The following is a 17,021-nucleotide window of genomic DNA, read 5'->3' on the forward strand; positions in this document are numbered from 1 at the left end:
GGTGATTGATGAAGCCAAAAGGAGTACCAAATTCTGCCTTGTCTTCAAAGTAGACTATGAGAAGGCATATGACTGGTTTCATGGGACTTTCTATTCTACATGTTAAAGAGAATAAGCTTCAACCCCAAATGGGTCAAATGGATTGAAGGGTGTATGAAATCTGCATCTATTTTAGTTTTGGTGAATGACAGCCCTACGACATAGTTCCTGCCCCAAAGGGGTCTAAGACAAGGGGATCCATTAGCACTCTTCCTATTTAATGTTGTAATTGAAGCTTTGAATGGGCTGATAAGAAGAGCTTTGGAGGAAAATCTGTATAAGGGGCTCCTAGTTGGTTCTAATAATGCGAGCATAAGCATATTACAGTATGCGGATGATACAACCTTTTTTGGGGAAGCTTCTATGGAGAAAGTTAAAGCTATATAAAAGCTATCCTAAGGACATTTGAACTTGTCTCTGGCTTAAAAATCAATTTTGCTAAGAGTTGTTTCAGAGCATTTGGATTAATAGATTAGTGGAAGCAATCTGCGGCTAATTATGTGAATTGTAGTTTGTTGGCTTTTCCTTTTGTTTACCTTGGCATACCCATAGGGGCCAACCCGAGGCAGTGTCAGATGTGGGATTCCATTATCCAAAAATGTGACAGAAAACTAGCAAAGTGGAAACAAAGACATATATATCCTTTGGGGGGAGAGTGACACTCATTCAATCAGTGCTAACATCAATTCCTATTTACTTCTTTTCTTTTGAAGTAGGCAGGACATACCATGAATCAATATGATGGAGGGATTTAAAAAGGGCTATCCATCATTCACACCAGGGCAGGGTTATCCAAAATGGATTGAAATGGAGGGTAGGAGCTGGGGATAAAATCAAATTTTGTGAGGATAAATGGATCTGTCAGGAGGAATCACTAGTAGAAAAATATCCTAGACTTTACCTGATCTCATCACAGCAACACCAACTTATTCGACAATTGGGAACTCACAAGGACACTGGTTGGGAGTGGAACTTTATCTGGAGAAGGCCGCTATTTGACAGTGAAATTCACTCGGTTGTCAGTTTCCTTAGTGAGGTTGAAGGCAAGTCCATACAGCAACAGGGATCTGATGGTTGGGAGTGGATAGGAGATCCATCAGGTACATATTCTACACATAGTGCTTATCTTTTGTTCTGGGAGGAGGCAACAGCTGGAAGTCAGGAGGATTGTTTTGAGGAGCTATGGAAAATAAATATCCCAAGCAAAATTGCTATATTTGCATGGAGATTATTTAGGGACAGACTACCAACAAAGAAAATTTTGCGTTGAAGACAAGTGCAAATCATGGATATGTCATGCCCTTTTTGTAGAAGTGTGGAGGAGGATGCATCCCATTTATTCATTCATTGCATTAAGATCCAACCTATATGGTGGGAAACCATGTCTTGGATTAATATTAAGGGTGCCTTTCCTTTAAATCCAAAACACCATTTCCTTCAACATACATATGCTCAGGTTGATGGCATCAAGGTCAAGAGGTGGCAGTATTGGTGGTTGGTTGTAACATGGTCCACTTGGCAGCTTCGAAACATAATTTTGTTCTCCAATGCAACTTTCAATGGTAACAAACTGTTTGAGGATGCAACATTCTTAATTTGGACTTGGCTTAGGAACTTGGAGAAAGATTTCACAATGCACTTTAATCAATGGCCAAGTAACCTCCAACAAGGATTTTTGAAGTTGTAGAGGGTAGTATCACTTGGATAAACAACAGATGTGTATTCCATATATAGCCATAGTCTGGTTTCTATTTAGACTGTGTTTGTCTGATTGAGGAACCATTTATATGGCTTTTTACCTATGTACTCAGTACCTCTGGTACTTCATTTTCATTTATATATATATATATATATATATATATATATATATATATATATATTATTTTTTTTGCCGATAAAAAAAAGCTCTAAAAAGACTATTGTAAAAGCACTTGTTGTCAAAGCTTATGTCCACAAGCTGCTATATCTTTTCCCCATTGAGCTTTAGGTCTGCTGGATTTTTCTTTTCACTGGACAAGGATGTAGGGTAATATCAAGGTTTGAATGCCTTTTAGCTTAATTTCAATGGTTCAAAGTTGTCCTCATGGATCTCATATATGGCACTGCAAATAATATTTAATTTTCTGAGCATGAAATTCTGGAGCACTAAAATGATATGTCATATGTGTATACATTACTAATAAGCATGTTCTTGTTCCATGTCAATCTATAATTTTTATTTTCTGTATAAGACCATTTAATTAAACTGTCTACAAAAAAAGAACTTTTCTGATACTAACTAAAGTTTGTTCCATCATCAGGAAATCATCCGCATAATGCTTCTATTGGCATTGAATGACCCTCATAAGAAAATTTGCACGACTATTGGTATGGTTGTGGCATCCATTGCAATGCATGACTGGCTAGAGTTATGGCCGGATTTGTTACCATTTCTCCTGAATTTGATTAACAATCAAACCAACATGAATGGAGGTAAGCATTTCTGTTTGAGTTAGTGATTTTTGGGATTTTCTATGTATGAATGATTGTGGAAAAGCCTTGGGTAGTAGAGAGTAGAGACTAAACATTACATGGTAGGAGCACTTTTATATCCCTGAGTTGCCAATTGCTTGCTTGATGTTTTTCTTTCCCGCTAGTGACTTCTAGATTCATTCACTTTCTCTATTAGGTTTTCCAGAAATAATTTTATGATCGATAATTGCACTGCTTTGGGGCTACAATATTTGATGGAATTTTAGAATGTGAATCAACTTTTTAATTTGTTTATTTCTTAATCATTTTATCTAGTGCATGGAGCTATGAGATGCTTGGTTCTTCTCTCTATGGACTTGGATGATAAAATGGTTCCAAAATTAATACCTACTATGTTCTCGAGTTTTCTGAAAATTGTCTCCTCTCCCCAGGTTATGTTATGTATATTTTTCTGTTAACTTTCTAATTATCCTGTTTTGTATGTTTCTTTTGGTGTGCTGTGTTACATTTATTGTTCTCTTAGTTTTTTTTTCTCTTTTCATTCTTATTTTTTGGAACAGTTTTTGAGAATTTCTTATCCTCTTGCATTTGTACCTCAAAGTTCCCGTTATATCATTCCCCTACCTTATCTCCATTGTTACATATTCTTAACTTTCTGCTTTAGAAAGGAAGATAGCATACTGAATGAATTAACAAGTCCGGTACTCTAGTTATGGATAGGACTTAGTAGTCCTTTCTGTCTACCTGTATTTTGCATTTTTTCATTTGTCAAAAGTTTTGCCATTTAGATAGTGCTGACTTTTTGAAGTAAAATTGAAATATTTGAAATAATGTAATTTGTTTTTGGTTATTTATTTAAATACTTCTCCAGATCTTTGAATTCTACTTAAAAGGGAAAACGAAGAAAATAAAGGAAAATTACCATTTTTCTGTTTATAGGTTAATTGAGTATCTTCTGATACCTATACAGCTTTCTTACTGCCATTCAGATATATGATCCATACATTCGAATAAAGGCCCTTTCAATAATCTATTCTTGCACTTCTATACTGGGGACAATGAGTGGTGTCTATAAGGTATTTTTCCACTAAGTGATTGTTGTGAACTATTCCTGGGGATTGTTTGTTGGGCATTTTTCTTTTTAACTATTAACAGATAAAGGCATTCTGTTTAGGAAGAAACTAGTTCTCTGATAGTTCCTTTGCTTAAACCATGGATGGGCCAATTTTCTTTTATTCTACAAATTCCAGTTCAATCTGAAAATCCAGATGATTGGAGTATTAAAATGGAGGTTAGTCTGGTTCTTTTTAATAGTCTTTCCCCCTATCTATATGTGTCTCTGTGTTTAGTGTACAAACACAAACAGATGTATATATTTCCTATGTAGTAACATGATGTTGTGTTTACGCTGTTAAGGTTTTGAAGCAGTGTTGTCAAATGGCGGTTATGGCGGCGCCATGGTGGTATGACATGGTGGATTTTTGAAAAAACACCACCAAATAGCGGTGGTGTTGCGGGTTTCAACTGGTCGCGCCATGGCAGCCGTCAAAGGTTTAACGGTGGTGGCAGAATGGCGGAAGAAACATTTTTTTTTTTAAATTTTCCCAAAATGACAGATTGGGCCGTCTTGGGATGATTCGACCCAACCCTAAATCTGGTTTTGGAATCAAAATGGGATGAGCAGCACGCACTAGCGCGAGCACCACGCGAACTCCTGAACTCCCGAAGTCGACGACGACACCACGCGGGCACCATGCACCAACGCGAGTTCTCTCACGGTCTCAGCCGAAGTCGACGACGGCACCACGCGAGCACCACACATGCGAGCAACGAACGGTGATGGCAATGGCTACAGACGATGGTGGCAACACCCTGGTTCTATTTTTTTTTGTTCTGTTTTTTTTGTTTCTGTTTGACACTCTTTTTCAATTTTTGGTTCTGTTTTTTTGTTTCTGTTCAGCCTTCTTCTACTAATTACATTGGAGAAGATGATTAGAGCCTCAACCTTTACTTTGCACTTTGCATTATGCTTTTATCCTTTTGTTATTTTGAACTCTTGAATGAGTTTATTTGGTGTTGGTTATTGGTTATTGTGTGAACTCATGAAACTTTTTTAGTTTATTTGAATGCAATCCATTATTTTTTTAATTTTATTTATATTTATTTTTTGTTAATATTCATATGTGCATATATATATATATATATATATATATATATATATATATATATATATATATATATGTGTGTGTGTATATGTCATACCCTAATTTCGTCCGGGGACCATCCGTTGTAAGGATGCGACCCTCGTTTGACCACTTCGAGGTACTTGGCACCCATCGTTAGGCAATTTGTGAAGTTCCGTGACGTGCCGGAAGTCAAAAGAAAGCATTGTAGCACAATCCGTAAAGTTCCGCGACATGCTGGAAATTAAAAGGAAGTATTAGTGCACAATCTGTAAAGTTTCGTAACACTCCGGAAGGCAAAAAGGGGATGATTACGTAATCCGTAAGGTTTCGTAACATTACGGAAAGAAAACAAGCATCATTATGAAATTTGTAAAGTTTCGTAACGTTACGGAAAAAGAATCACCAAAAAAAGGCAGGGTGTACTTAGTAAAAATGGGGGTGCAAATAGCAACCAGGCCCACTTGGGCCTTCCAGAAAATTCCTCCAGAAGCAACCTCCTGGAGGAAGCAACATAGCTCGCCTGGGCGAGCTGGGTGGCAAGCATCTCCCCCATTTTCCTATAAATAGGGGGAGAAGTGAAGAGGAAAATTGTTCAGCCCTCCTGGTAATTCGAGAATCACTTGAAATTAGTGAAAAAAATTGGTTCTGTGAAGAAAATCCAAGCCAAGGCGCTGCCGTAACGTTTCCGTGGGTGATTTCGCGAAGATTTTCTACCGTTCTTCGACGTTCTTCATTCGTTCTTCGTCGTTCATCGGTCTTCAACCGGTAAGTTCCCGAAATCGAACTTTTCAATTCATTTTGTGTACCCTTAGTGGTCCTCATTTGCTTTCACGTGCTTTGATTTTCATTTCATTTACTTTCCGTACCCCCTTTTGACGTGCTTTAGTCATTTGCTTAAGTCATTTTTCGCCTAATCAAAAAATAAAATAAATTTCCATCGATCATTTGAATTGTAATATCCGTTAATTTTCGTTAAAATGAAATCCGACCATTCGGTCATGTCGTAACCACGTTGGAAACAAAAAAGAGGTAAAATAATAATATAATAATCAAAAACATCTTTTAGTAAAATAAGTCAAAAAAAATCAATCGGACGTTTCTCTTTGGGATTTTTCTTTCTTAATCGAATCAACTAATAACCAAAGTGAAACTAAGGCTAAAATCAATTCATAAACCAAACTTTTATCATCGCCTAAAAAAGCCATTTTCAAAGGTCCAACGCCTTGAAATGGTCTTTTCCGCTTTTATTGGTTAAATGTAGATTTCTAAAGGCCTAAAATCAACATGTAACTTTATTACCTCTTTCAAAAAATAAAGAGATCATTAATGGTCCAATGCCTTAATGTCTTCTCTCTTTTCAAAAGAATCAAAAGTTTGTTTAATGGCCCAATGCCTTAAATGACATTTCATTCAATAAAAACATATCTTACAAAAAGAATAAAAACAACTTGACCAAACACTTTGTTCACAAAGAACTACGTAGGTCTGATTTCCTTATCACAATTAAGGAATACGTAGGAGCAAGGGAAACACCCTCGTCGACCGCAAAAAGATAAAAAAATGAAAAAGTACAAAAAGAAATAAAGACGTAAAAGGGAACATAAAAATTGAAGTCATGTTTGCACATTTAATTAAAGGCTGTCGTCTCTTGGGACGGACGCGTGGGGTTCTAATACCTTCCCCGTGCGTAAATACAACTCCCGAACTTTTCATTTAAAGTTCGTAGATCCCGTCTTTTCCAGTTTTTCCGATGATTTCCTCAAATAAACGTTGGTGGCGGCTCCGCGCGTATTCCTTTCTTGGAACACGCATCCACGAGTCACACGTCGCCTTCCTGCCGAAGGGTAGGTTGCGACAGTTGGCGACTCCACTGGGGACTATTTTTTGAGAGTTAGGCCATTTAATCTTGAGCAATGTTTTATCATGACATCCTCCTTTGTTGATTTCCCTTTATTGTTTCTTATGTTCTTGTGTACATAACCCTTTGATGCTTTTAGTGCGTTCTAAAATGTGTGCATGCGGTAAATATTTATTCATTTGATGCACACAAACACCAACACTATTTGCACACACAATGAGTTGAAAAAGGGCCCTATACCTGGGTTCGTGGTAACATAAGGAGTGGAGGTGAATCTGTGATCATGCTAGGTCTCCGACTTGCTTGATTACAGTGAACCCTCATCTAGAGTTTTTTCTCTTTGATAACATATTGTTGCTAGTAGTCCCTACTGCTGCAATATGTTCTTTGAAGAGGATGATACCTCTAGAGACCATCAAGAGAGATATGACCACCTTGGGGATTATCACTAAAAACCCTTTTAGCTCTCTCCCATATAGGGCCCTTGAATAAGGGCACGAAGCGGACACGCTGCGTGCCATTTTTTCACACTGCCATGCATAAGTGTCACGTACCCTTTTGCTTATATTTTGTGGATATTGTCATAATGTACATCCTCGTATTGTACCTTTCGCATATGCATCATGCGCGGGTTCCGTCTTAATCCCCTCTATTGGGCAAACCAACGGAGGGTCCGTGTCACCTTCTTAAATACATACGTTGGGCAGTTTGCTACCCCAAGACGTTGTATCAAAGAAGGAGACAATTTCCCGGGCTCCCGTATTCATAAATTGCATCTGTGTCATGTGCATTCCTTCATGGATTCATCCATTCCACCCATGATAGATGTCGGAGATTTGATTCGCACCGATTTTTGTTTCGCTTTAGTAAACATGGGGACAAATCAAACTAGCAAAAGGTTTTATCAAGTCAAGGTTAAGGGCCTAGACATCACCAGCATTAAGGAGTTGGGGTAATTGATGGGACCTCTCCAAATGCAAGCCTTCCGCAAGGCGTACGGAAAGATCTTAGATTTGACCATAGTAGAGATATCCACAGAAGCCATTGCATCACTCACCCAATACTATGACCAGCCCTTGAGATGCTTCACGTTTGAAGACTTCCAATTAGTACCGACTGTTGAAGAATTTGAGGAGATTCTAGGATGTCCTCTTAGGGGAAGGAAACCGTATCTTTTCTCCGGCTTTCTTCCCTCCTTAAGCAAAATTGCAGTTGTGGTCAGGGATTTGGCGAGGGGATTGGACCGCGTAAAGCAAACTCGAAACGGCATAGTGGGCCTACCACGAAAGTACTTAGAAGGCAAGGCGAGGGATATGACGAATCAAGAGGAGTGGGTCCCGTTTATGGATGTATTAGCATTGCTAATCTTTAGGGTTGTCCTTTTTCCAAACATGGATGGTTTGGTGGACCTAGCCGCAATTGACGCTTTCCTTGCATATCACCATATCAAAGAGAGCCCGGTGGTAGCTATCTTGGCAGACCTTTTTGACACATTTGACCGAAGGTGCGAAAAGAGTAGTGCACGGATCATCTGTTGTTTACCCGCTCTTTGTGTATGGTTGGTTTCACACTTATTGCAACAAGACGTAAGGCATCCATGTCTGCTCCGAAGCCATTGCTCGTGTGTCGAGAAAAGAAGAGTAGATTGGAACCAACTCTTGGCTGGGATAGGAGGCAGAATAGTCAATTGGTTTCCACGATGGAAAGAAGGAAATGAGGGTTTTCTCTTCTCATGTGGAAGCTACCCAAACATCCCATTGATAGGAACGAGGGGTTGCATTAACTACAATCCCGCGCTTGCTATAAGACAGTTAGGGTACCCCATGAGGGGAGCACCGACGGAAGAAGGCCTGTCTCCTTTCCTTGTGAGAGATTTTGGCGCGCAAAGTTTCAAGGTTATACAAAGAGTCCATAAGGCGTGGGAAAACCCCTTAAGGAAAGATAAAGAACTTAGGGGCATTCGTAATGGCATCATTGGTGGTTATCATGAATGGCTGAAAGTTTATACACGGGGTTTAGATTGGCTCGCCAAGTTAAAGATTATCAACGAAGAGAATTTCGAAGCTTTGGAAGAAGATGAAGAAGTCCGAGCTCTAAAAACCGAACTAGGAAAAACGAGACTTGCCAAAGAAAAATTCAAGTTGGTCGCTACAGACGTCCGGAAAGAGTGTGCCGGGTTACGAGAAGAAAATGCAGCTACCGCAAAAGCCCTTGAACAAGAAACTAAGAGGGCTCGCAAGGAAGAGCATGGCCGTGACAAATTCCGTGGAGCATTGTGGGGAAGCAACAGTGAGCTCAAGCTTCGAAGGGAAGAGAAAGACCGATCACGAGCACATAGCATGGTCGTAAAAGAAGAGTTAGCCGCTTGCTCAAGGTCCAAAAGGAACTTGACTCAGCATTTGTGTGAGACAGAGACCAACATGTTAGCTATCATCACCAAGTACCAAGAAGAACTAAGTCTAGCCACGGCCCATGAGCATAGGGTGGCGGACGAGTATGCCCAAGTGTACGCGAAAAAGGAGGCTAGACGAAGGGTGATCGACTCATTACACCAAGAGGCAACCATGTGGATGGACCGATTTGCTCTTACCTTGAACGGGAGTCAAGAACTTCCCCGATTGCTAGCCAAGGCCAAAGCAATGGCGAACACCTACTCTGCCCCCGAGGAGATCCACAAACTTCTCGACTATTGTCAGCATATGATAGATCTAATGGCCCATATAATTAGAAACTGCTAGGGAACTTGTATTGTCACTCAGATCTTGACTAGTTATAACTTTTGAATAAAATGAGTTTACCCCATGTTTCTACTCCAAAAAAGTCAGTGTGAATCAAATCACTCCTGCATTTTATCCTCTAAACATGAATTCATAAATTTTACCTACTCCTCACGTTTGGTTTTTCTAGGAAAAACACCATAACTAAACGCGCCCCAAGGCATCCCTATCGCACCAGATCCAAATCTAGAACGATGGGTGATCAAGAGGAGACGCAGAAACAGATGAAAGCCGACATGTCAGCTTTGAAAGAACAAATGGCTTCTATGATGAAGGCCATGCTAGGAATGAGGCAACTCATGGAGAAGAACGTGGCCACCCCTGCCGCTGTCAGTTCGGCTACCGAAGCAGACCCGACTCTCCTAGCCACCGCGCACCATCCTCCCCCAAATACGGTAGGACAAGGAAGGAACACACTGGGGCACAACAGCAACCCCCATTTGGGATACAACCGAGCGGCTTACCCTTATGGATTGCCGCCTAATTACTCGCCGCCAGTCATGCAAGATGATGCGGGTCATATCTCTTCTCCCATCCTTGAAGGGGAGCCTCCTCGACAACCTGACGAGGTCCACGAAGATCATCAAGAGTATGCCCAAAGGGATGTTGAGTTCTACCCCCCGATCCTCGTCGAGGGGCCGGCACCCAACACTTTGCCTCAGCCCAAACTCACAGCACAACCAATAATCTTGTCCACAGAAGGACCACCCCCGGCGACCGAAGAAAGAAGGAAACTCGATCTCCTCGAGGAGAGATTGAGGGCTGTTGAAGGCTTTGGTGACTATCCATTCGCGGACATGACAGACCTTTGCTTGGTACCGGATGTTGTTATCCCCCCAAAATTCAAGGTGCCGGACTTCAACAAGTATAAAGGGACAACTTGTCCCAAGAACCATCTCAAGATGTATTGTCGCAAGATGGGCGCGCACTCTAGGGATGAGAAGCTATTAATACACTTTTTCCAAGATAGCTTGGCCAGAGCCGCAGTTGTTTGGTACACTAATTTGGAAGCTTCCCGCATCCGTACTTGGAAGGACCTGATTAATGCTTTCCTAAGGCAATATCAGTATAATTCCGATATGACTCCCGATCGCACTCAGCTACAGAATATGTTCAAGAAGGAAGGTGAGACCTTTAAAGAATACGCACAACGATGGAGAGACCTGGCAGAACAAGTGGCCCCTCCCATGGTCGAAAGGCAGATGATCACCATGATGGTGGACACCTTGCCAACATTTTACTATGAGAAGTTGGTAGGTTACATGCTATCCAGCTTCGCGGACCTAGTGTTCACTGGGGAAAGAATCGAAGTAGGGTTGAAGAGAGGGAAGTTCGATTACGTTTCCTCTACAAGTGCCAATGCTAAAAGGATCGGAGCAACTGGGGCTAAAAGGAAGGAGGGAGATGCCCACGTCGTCACTTCGGTGCCCGCGTGGGTCAAAACCCCGTAGACATCTCATGGTACACATCAGTACGTGCAACATCATCCGAGCTTCTCAGCTCACGCCAGGAACTCCTCTAACTCAGCACCCATGCAGCCTAAGGCACCCGTCCAGAGGGAGGCCCCCCAAGTTCCAACTCCAACCACGACTCACCCGGCCGACAATTCCAACACAATGAGGAACTTTCCCCCGAGGCCAATTCAAGAATTCACCCCACTCCCAATGACGTATGAAGACCTCTTGCCGTCCCTCATCGCCAACCAACTGGTCGTGATAAATCCCGGGAAGAACTTCCAACCCCCTTTCCCAAAGGGGTATGATCCTAATGCAACTTGCAAGTACCATGGGAATACCCCGGGGCATTCCATCGAAAAATGCTTGGCCCTTAAATACAAGGTCCAAAATTTGATAGATGCTGGATGGCTGACATTCCAAGAGGATCGGCCCAACGTGAAAACCAACCCGCTCGCCAATCATGGAGGGGGAGTAGTTAATGCCATTGAGTCAGATAGGCCACGCGGGTCTAAACCTATAAAGGACATGGCAACCCCTAGGAGGTTTATCTTTGAGGCCCTACAAATGGGAGGTGTGATTCCCCACGGTGGGCATGAAGAGGACTCTTGTTTGTTGCATCCCGACGAGCTACATAGCATGGAAACATGTTTGGTAGTAGAGAAATTGTTGCAGCGAATGATAGATCAAGGTAGACTGGAAGTCGGTAATGAAGGAAGAGAAGAGCAGCATATATGTATGCAGTCCGTGGATGAGAGAAGTTTTGGAAAGCCTAAACCTTTGGTGATATATTTCACCAAGGGCGCAGCTTCGCAAAAACCCCGACACCCCTCGGCAGCTAAACCTGTCCCTTTCCCATACCAAAATAGCCACGCAGTCCCATGGAGGTACACACCTCCGAACAAAGAAGGAGAAGAAGCCATCGACATCAGTTCGTTGTCGGCCAAGGTAACCAATATCACGGGGCTGAGCGGTGTGACTCGCAGCGGTCGCGTATTTGCGCCCCCCAACCTACCAATTCAGCCCACAAACGTCAAAGGGAAGGCAAAGGTAGTGGAAGAACAAGATGATAAAACACCCCTCACTCCGAACGAGGATACTCCGGTGAAAGGTCTTCCAGAGAAAAGGGATGGTTATGGCAAGAAGGAGGTGTCGCTAGAGGAAGCCAGCGAGTTTCTCCGCATAATTCAGCAGAGCGAGTTCAAGGTTATTGAGCAGCTCAACAAAACCCCGGCCAGGGTCTCACTGTTGGAATTACTCATGAGCTCAGAGCCTCATCGGGCTTTGCTAGTAAAGGTTTTGAATGAGGCCCACGTGGCCCAAGATATCTCTGTGGAAGGCTTCAGAGGGCTCGTCAATAATATCACTGCCAACAACTATCTCGCCTTCGCCGAAGAAGAAATCCCTGCCGAGGGAAGAGGGCATAACAAGGCTTTGCACGTATCAGTCAAGTGTATGGACCACGTTGTAGCCAAGGTGCTCATCGATAATGGTTCCAGCTTAAACGTGATGCCCAAAAGCACTTTGGAGAAATTACCGTTTAATGCTTCCCATCTAAAGCCAAGTTCCATGGTAGTTCGTGCCTTCGACGGCACCCGCCGAGAGGTTAGGGGAGAGATCGACCTCCCGGTACAAATAGGCCCTCACACCTGTCAGGTTACCTTTCAAATCATGGATATTAACCCCCCTTACAGCTGCCTGTTGGGACGCCTGTGGATCCATTCAGTGGGAGTCGTTCCCTCTACACTCCATCAGAAATTGAAGTTCATAGTGGAAGGGCATTTGGTTATCGTATCGGGCGAGGAAGACATCTTGGTGAGTTGCCCATCCTCTATGCCATATGTGGAGGCCGCGGAGGAGTCATTAGAAACCTCTTTCCAGTATTTCGAGGTGGTAAGTATTTCCTCTGTGGATTCCTTCTCTGGGAAACCTTGCCTGTCAGATATGGCAGTGATGGTGGCCCGGGTAATGTTGGGGAATGGTTACGAACCCGGAATGGGTTTAGGCAAGGACAACGGCGGCATAACTAGACTGATAAGCGCCAAGGGAAATCGTGGGAAGTTTGGGTTAGGCTACAAACCCACACAGGCATATATAAGGAAAAGCATTGTGGGAAAGAAAAGCGGAAGTCAAGGCTCACGATTAAGACAAGAAGACGAAGGAAGCCTGCCCTGCCATTTACATGTTTATTTCTTTATGTTTTAAAACACCAGATCCGACGACGAGTCCCTCGAAGGTACTAATACCTGGGACCCGCCCATCGATTTCGAGCAAGAAACAAATCAAATAGAAGATGAAGAGAACGAGGATGTGGGACTTCCCTCAGAATTGGAAAGGATAGTCGCCCAGGAGGACCAAGAAATGGGGCCTCATCAAGAAGAGACGAAATTAGTAGACTTGGGAACTGGCAATGGAAAAAGGGAAGTAAAGGTAGGCACGGGTATGACTGCACCCACCCGTGAAGAATTAACGACCCTGCTAAGAGACTACCAAGACATCTTTGCTTGGTCGTACCAAGATATGCCCGGTTTGAGTTCTGACATTGTACAGCACTGATTACCCCTAAATCCCGAGTGTTGCCCGGTAAAACAGAAACTGAGAAGGATGAAGCCCGAGACATCCTTGAAGATAAAGGAAGAGGTACCCAGAATGGGTCGCCAACATTGTACCAGTCCCTAAGAAGGATGGAAGGTGCGGATGTGTGTGGATTATCGGGACCTGAATCGGGCCAGTCCCAAAGATAGCTTTACTTTGCTGCACATCGATATTCTTGTGGATAATACGACAAATTTCGCTTTATTTTCCTTCATGGATGGGTTCTCCGGTTACAATCAGACAAAGATGGCACCTGAGGATATGGAAAAGACTACCTTCGTCACCCTGTGGGGGACATTCTGTTACAAGGTGATGTCCTTTGGACTCAAGAATGTTGGGGCAACTTATCAACGAGCTATGGTAGCTTTGTTCCACGATATGATGCACCAAGAGATTGAGGTCTATGTGGATGACATAATTGCCAAATCTAAGTCCGAGGAGGAACACCTTGTCAACCTGCGGAAGTTGTTCGAAAGGCATAGGAAGTATCAATTGAGGTTGAACCCCGCTAAATGCACTTTTGGGGTCAAATCAGGGAAATTGCTAGGTTTCATCATAAGCCAGAAAGGGATAGAGGTGGACCCCGAAAAGGTGAAGGCCATCCTTGAAATGTCGAAACCCCATACCGAGAGGCTAGTCCGAGGTTTCCTGGGACGTTTGAATTATATTGCCATATTCATATCACAGCTCACTGCTATTTGTGAGCCGTTGTTCAAACTCTTACGCAAAAACCAAACCGACCGTTGGAATGAGGATTGTCAAGAGGCATTTGGGAGGATCAAAAAGTGTCTCATGAATCCTCTTGTGCTTATGCCACCAGTACCCAGAAGGCCTCTCATCTTGTATATGACGATTTTGGACGAGTTGATGGGATGTATGTTGGGGCAACATGATGAGTCCGGAAAGAAAGAGCGCGTTGTCTACTACTTGAGTAAGAAGTTCACGGCCTATGAAATGAATTACTCCCTGCTCGAAAGAACGTGTTGTGCTTTAGTCTGGGCGTCCCATCGCCTAAGACAATACATGCTGAGCCATACCACCTGGTTGATATCCAAGATGGACCCGGTTAAGTACATCTTTGAAAAGCCAGCTCTTACGGGACGGATCGCCCGGTGGCAAGTCTTGCTATCCGAGTTTGATATAGTTTACGTCACCCAAAAGGCGATAAAAGGAAGCGCCTTAGCAAATTATTTGGCTCAGCAGCCTCTCAATGACTATCAGCCCATGCATCCCGAATTCCCGGATGAGGACATCATGGCCTTGTTTGAGGAAAAACTAGACGAGGATCGGGACAAATGGACTGTGTGGTTTGATGGAGCGTCAAACGTTCTAGGCCATGGCATTGGAGCAGTATTAGTCTCTCCAGACAATCAATGTATACCTTTCACAGCCAGGCTGGGGTTCGACTGCACCAACAATATGGCTGAGTATGAAGCATGTGCCCTGGCCGTCCAGGCAGCGATTGACTCCAATGTCAAGCTACTCAAGGTGTACGAGGACTCAGCGTTGGTGATCCATCAGCTGAGAGGGGAATGGGAAACTAGAGACCCCAAGCTGATACTCTACAAAGCCTATATCAAGGAGATGGCTAATTCCTTTGATGAGATCTCCTTCCATCATGTTACCCGGGAGGAAAATCAAATGGCTGATGCGCTTTCCACTTTGGCGTCCATGTTCCAGCTGACGCCGCACGGGGATCTACCATACATTGAGTTCTGGTGTCGGGGCAAACCCGCGCATTGTTGCCAGGTGGAAGAGGAACGGGACAGTAAGCCTTGGTATTTTGATATCAAGCGATATGTTGAAAGCAAAGAGTACCCACCGGAGATTTTCGACAATGATAAAAGGACATTGAGGAGATTGGCAGCCGGTTTCTTCATGAGTGGGAGCATACTATATAAAAGAAACCACGACATGACTCTCCTGTGATGCGTGGATGCCAAAGAGGCGAACCACATGATCGAGGAAGTCCACGAGGGTTCATTTGGAACGCACGCCAATGGGCATGCTATGGGCAGGAAGATCCTGAGAGCAGGTTATTACTGGCTCACCATGGTAGGTGATTGTTGCGTCCATGTAAGGAAATGCCACAAGTGCAAGCGTTCGCGGACAATGTCAATGCTCTGCCATATCGTCTGAATGTCATGTCCGCCCCTTGGCCTTTTTCCATGTGGGGAATAGACGTCATCGGGGCCATCGAGCCCAAGGCTTCGAACGGTCACCGCTTCATTCTCGTGGCGATAGATTATTTCACCAAGTGGGTCGAGGCGGCTTCCTACACCAATGTCACGAGGAGTGTAGTGGTCAGATTAATAAAAAGGGAGCTGATTTGTCGGTACAGACTCCCTAGGAAGATCATTACCGACAATGGTACCAATCTGAATAACAAGATGATGTAGGAGATGTGCACGGATTTCAAAATCCAGCATCACAATTCCACGCCCTACCGGCCAAAGATGAATGGAGCCGTGGAAGCAGCCAACAAGAATATTATGAAAATTATTCAGAAGATGGCAGTATCATACAAAGATTGGCATGAGATATTGCCTTTTGCCTTGCATGGACACCGAACTTCAGTATGAACTTCTACTGGGGCAACGCCGTATTCCTTGGTTTATGGAATGGAAGCGGTACTCCTATTTGAAGTAGAGATCCCTTCCCAGAGGATACTAGCAGAATCAGGCTTAGAAGAATCGGAGTGGGCTCAAACACGCTATAACCAACTCAACCTTATTGAAGGTAAGCGCTTGACGGCCATGAGTCATGGGCGCCTGTAGCAACAAAGAATAAAGATTGCGTTTGACAAAAAGGTACGCTTGCGCAAGTTCCATGAGGGAGAACTTGTGCTAAAAAAGATGTCCCACGCTGTTAAAGATAGTCGAGGGGAGTGGGCCCCGAACTAGGAAGGGACTTTCGTTGTGAAAAGGGATTTTTCCGGAGGAGCCCTGGTGCTTACCAACATGGACGGCGAGGAACTGCCTTTACCAGTGAACTCTGATGTTGTCAAGCGATACTATGCTTAGAATCTGGGGCAATTAAGGATGTCGCTGCATGTTCTTTTATTTTTGTGTGTCTTCTTGGTTTCCCCCAGGGATTTCCGTCCACTGTATATCTCTCGTCACAGTCTTTTAAAGGAAGAGAACATGAGTTTGAGGCTTCAGTCCTCGCTTTGGTTTTAAACTATGTGTTAGTTTGTGATAACCTGAGCCCTTTCGCTCAGTTCATGGGGTGCCCCAAGCGCTTAATCAAAACTGAAACTAACCAGCTTTCACTAATAAGATTATTGCATTTGAAAACATTCATGCATACGTATACGCATGCATATTTTTGTGATAACAGGGGCATAATCATCTTAGGCCACAGTTGGAGGTCGAGACAAAGCTAAAAGCAGAAACCAATCAAGGTAAGACGACGACACGATCACGATTTGGCACGCATTGTTGTTTCCTACTTTCAGGTACTTAGGAACGGACGCAAATAGAGGCTAGAGTCACCACCGACAGATCGTCATCCCTTCCCAGCTCGGGACAAGCGGAAAACGCCGCTGCAAGGTAGCCTAGTATCCTTTAAACTCACAGTAATTATTACTGTTGTTTGTTTAAAATAAATAATGGATTCCTAATCTACCTTGAGTGGATTC

General features: G+C 43.3%; 1 pseudogene; it reads left to right on the forward strand.

Moving 5' to 3' along the window:
• The window catches only part of LOC100790766 (importin-9-like), a 142,527-nt pseudogene that overhangs the window by 27,919 nt on the left and 97,587 nt on the right, over positions 1-17,021 (forward strand).

Source organism: Glycine max, chromosome 4 (genome assembly GCF_000004515.6).
Source record: "Glycine max cultivar Williams 82 chromosome 4, Glycine_max_v4.0, whole genome shotgun sequence".
NCBI lineage: Eukaryota > Viridiplantae > Streptophyta > Magnoliopsida > Fabales > Fabaceae > Glycine > Glycine max.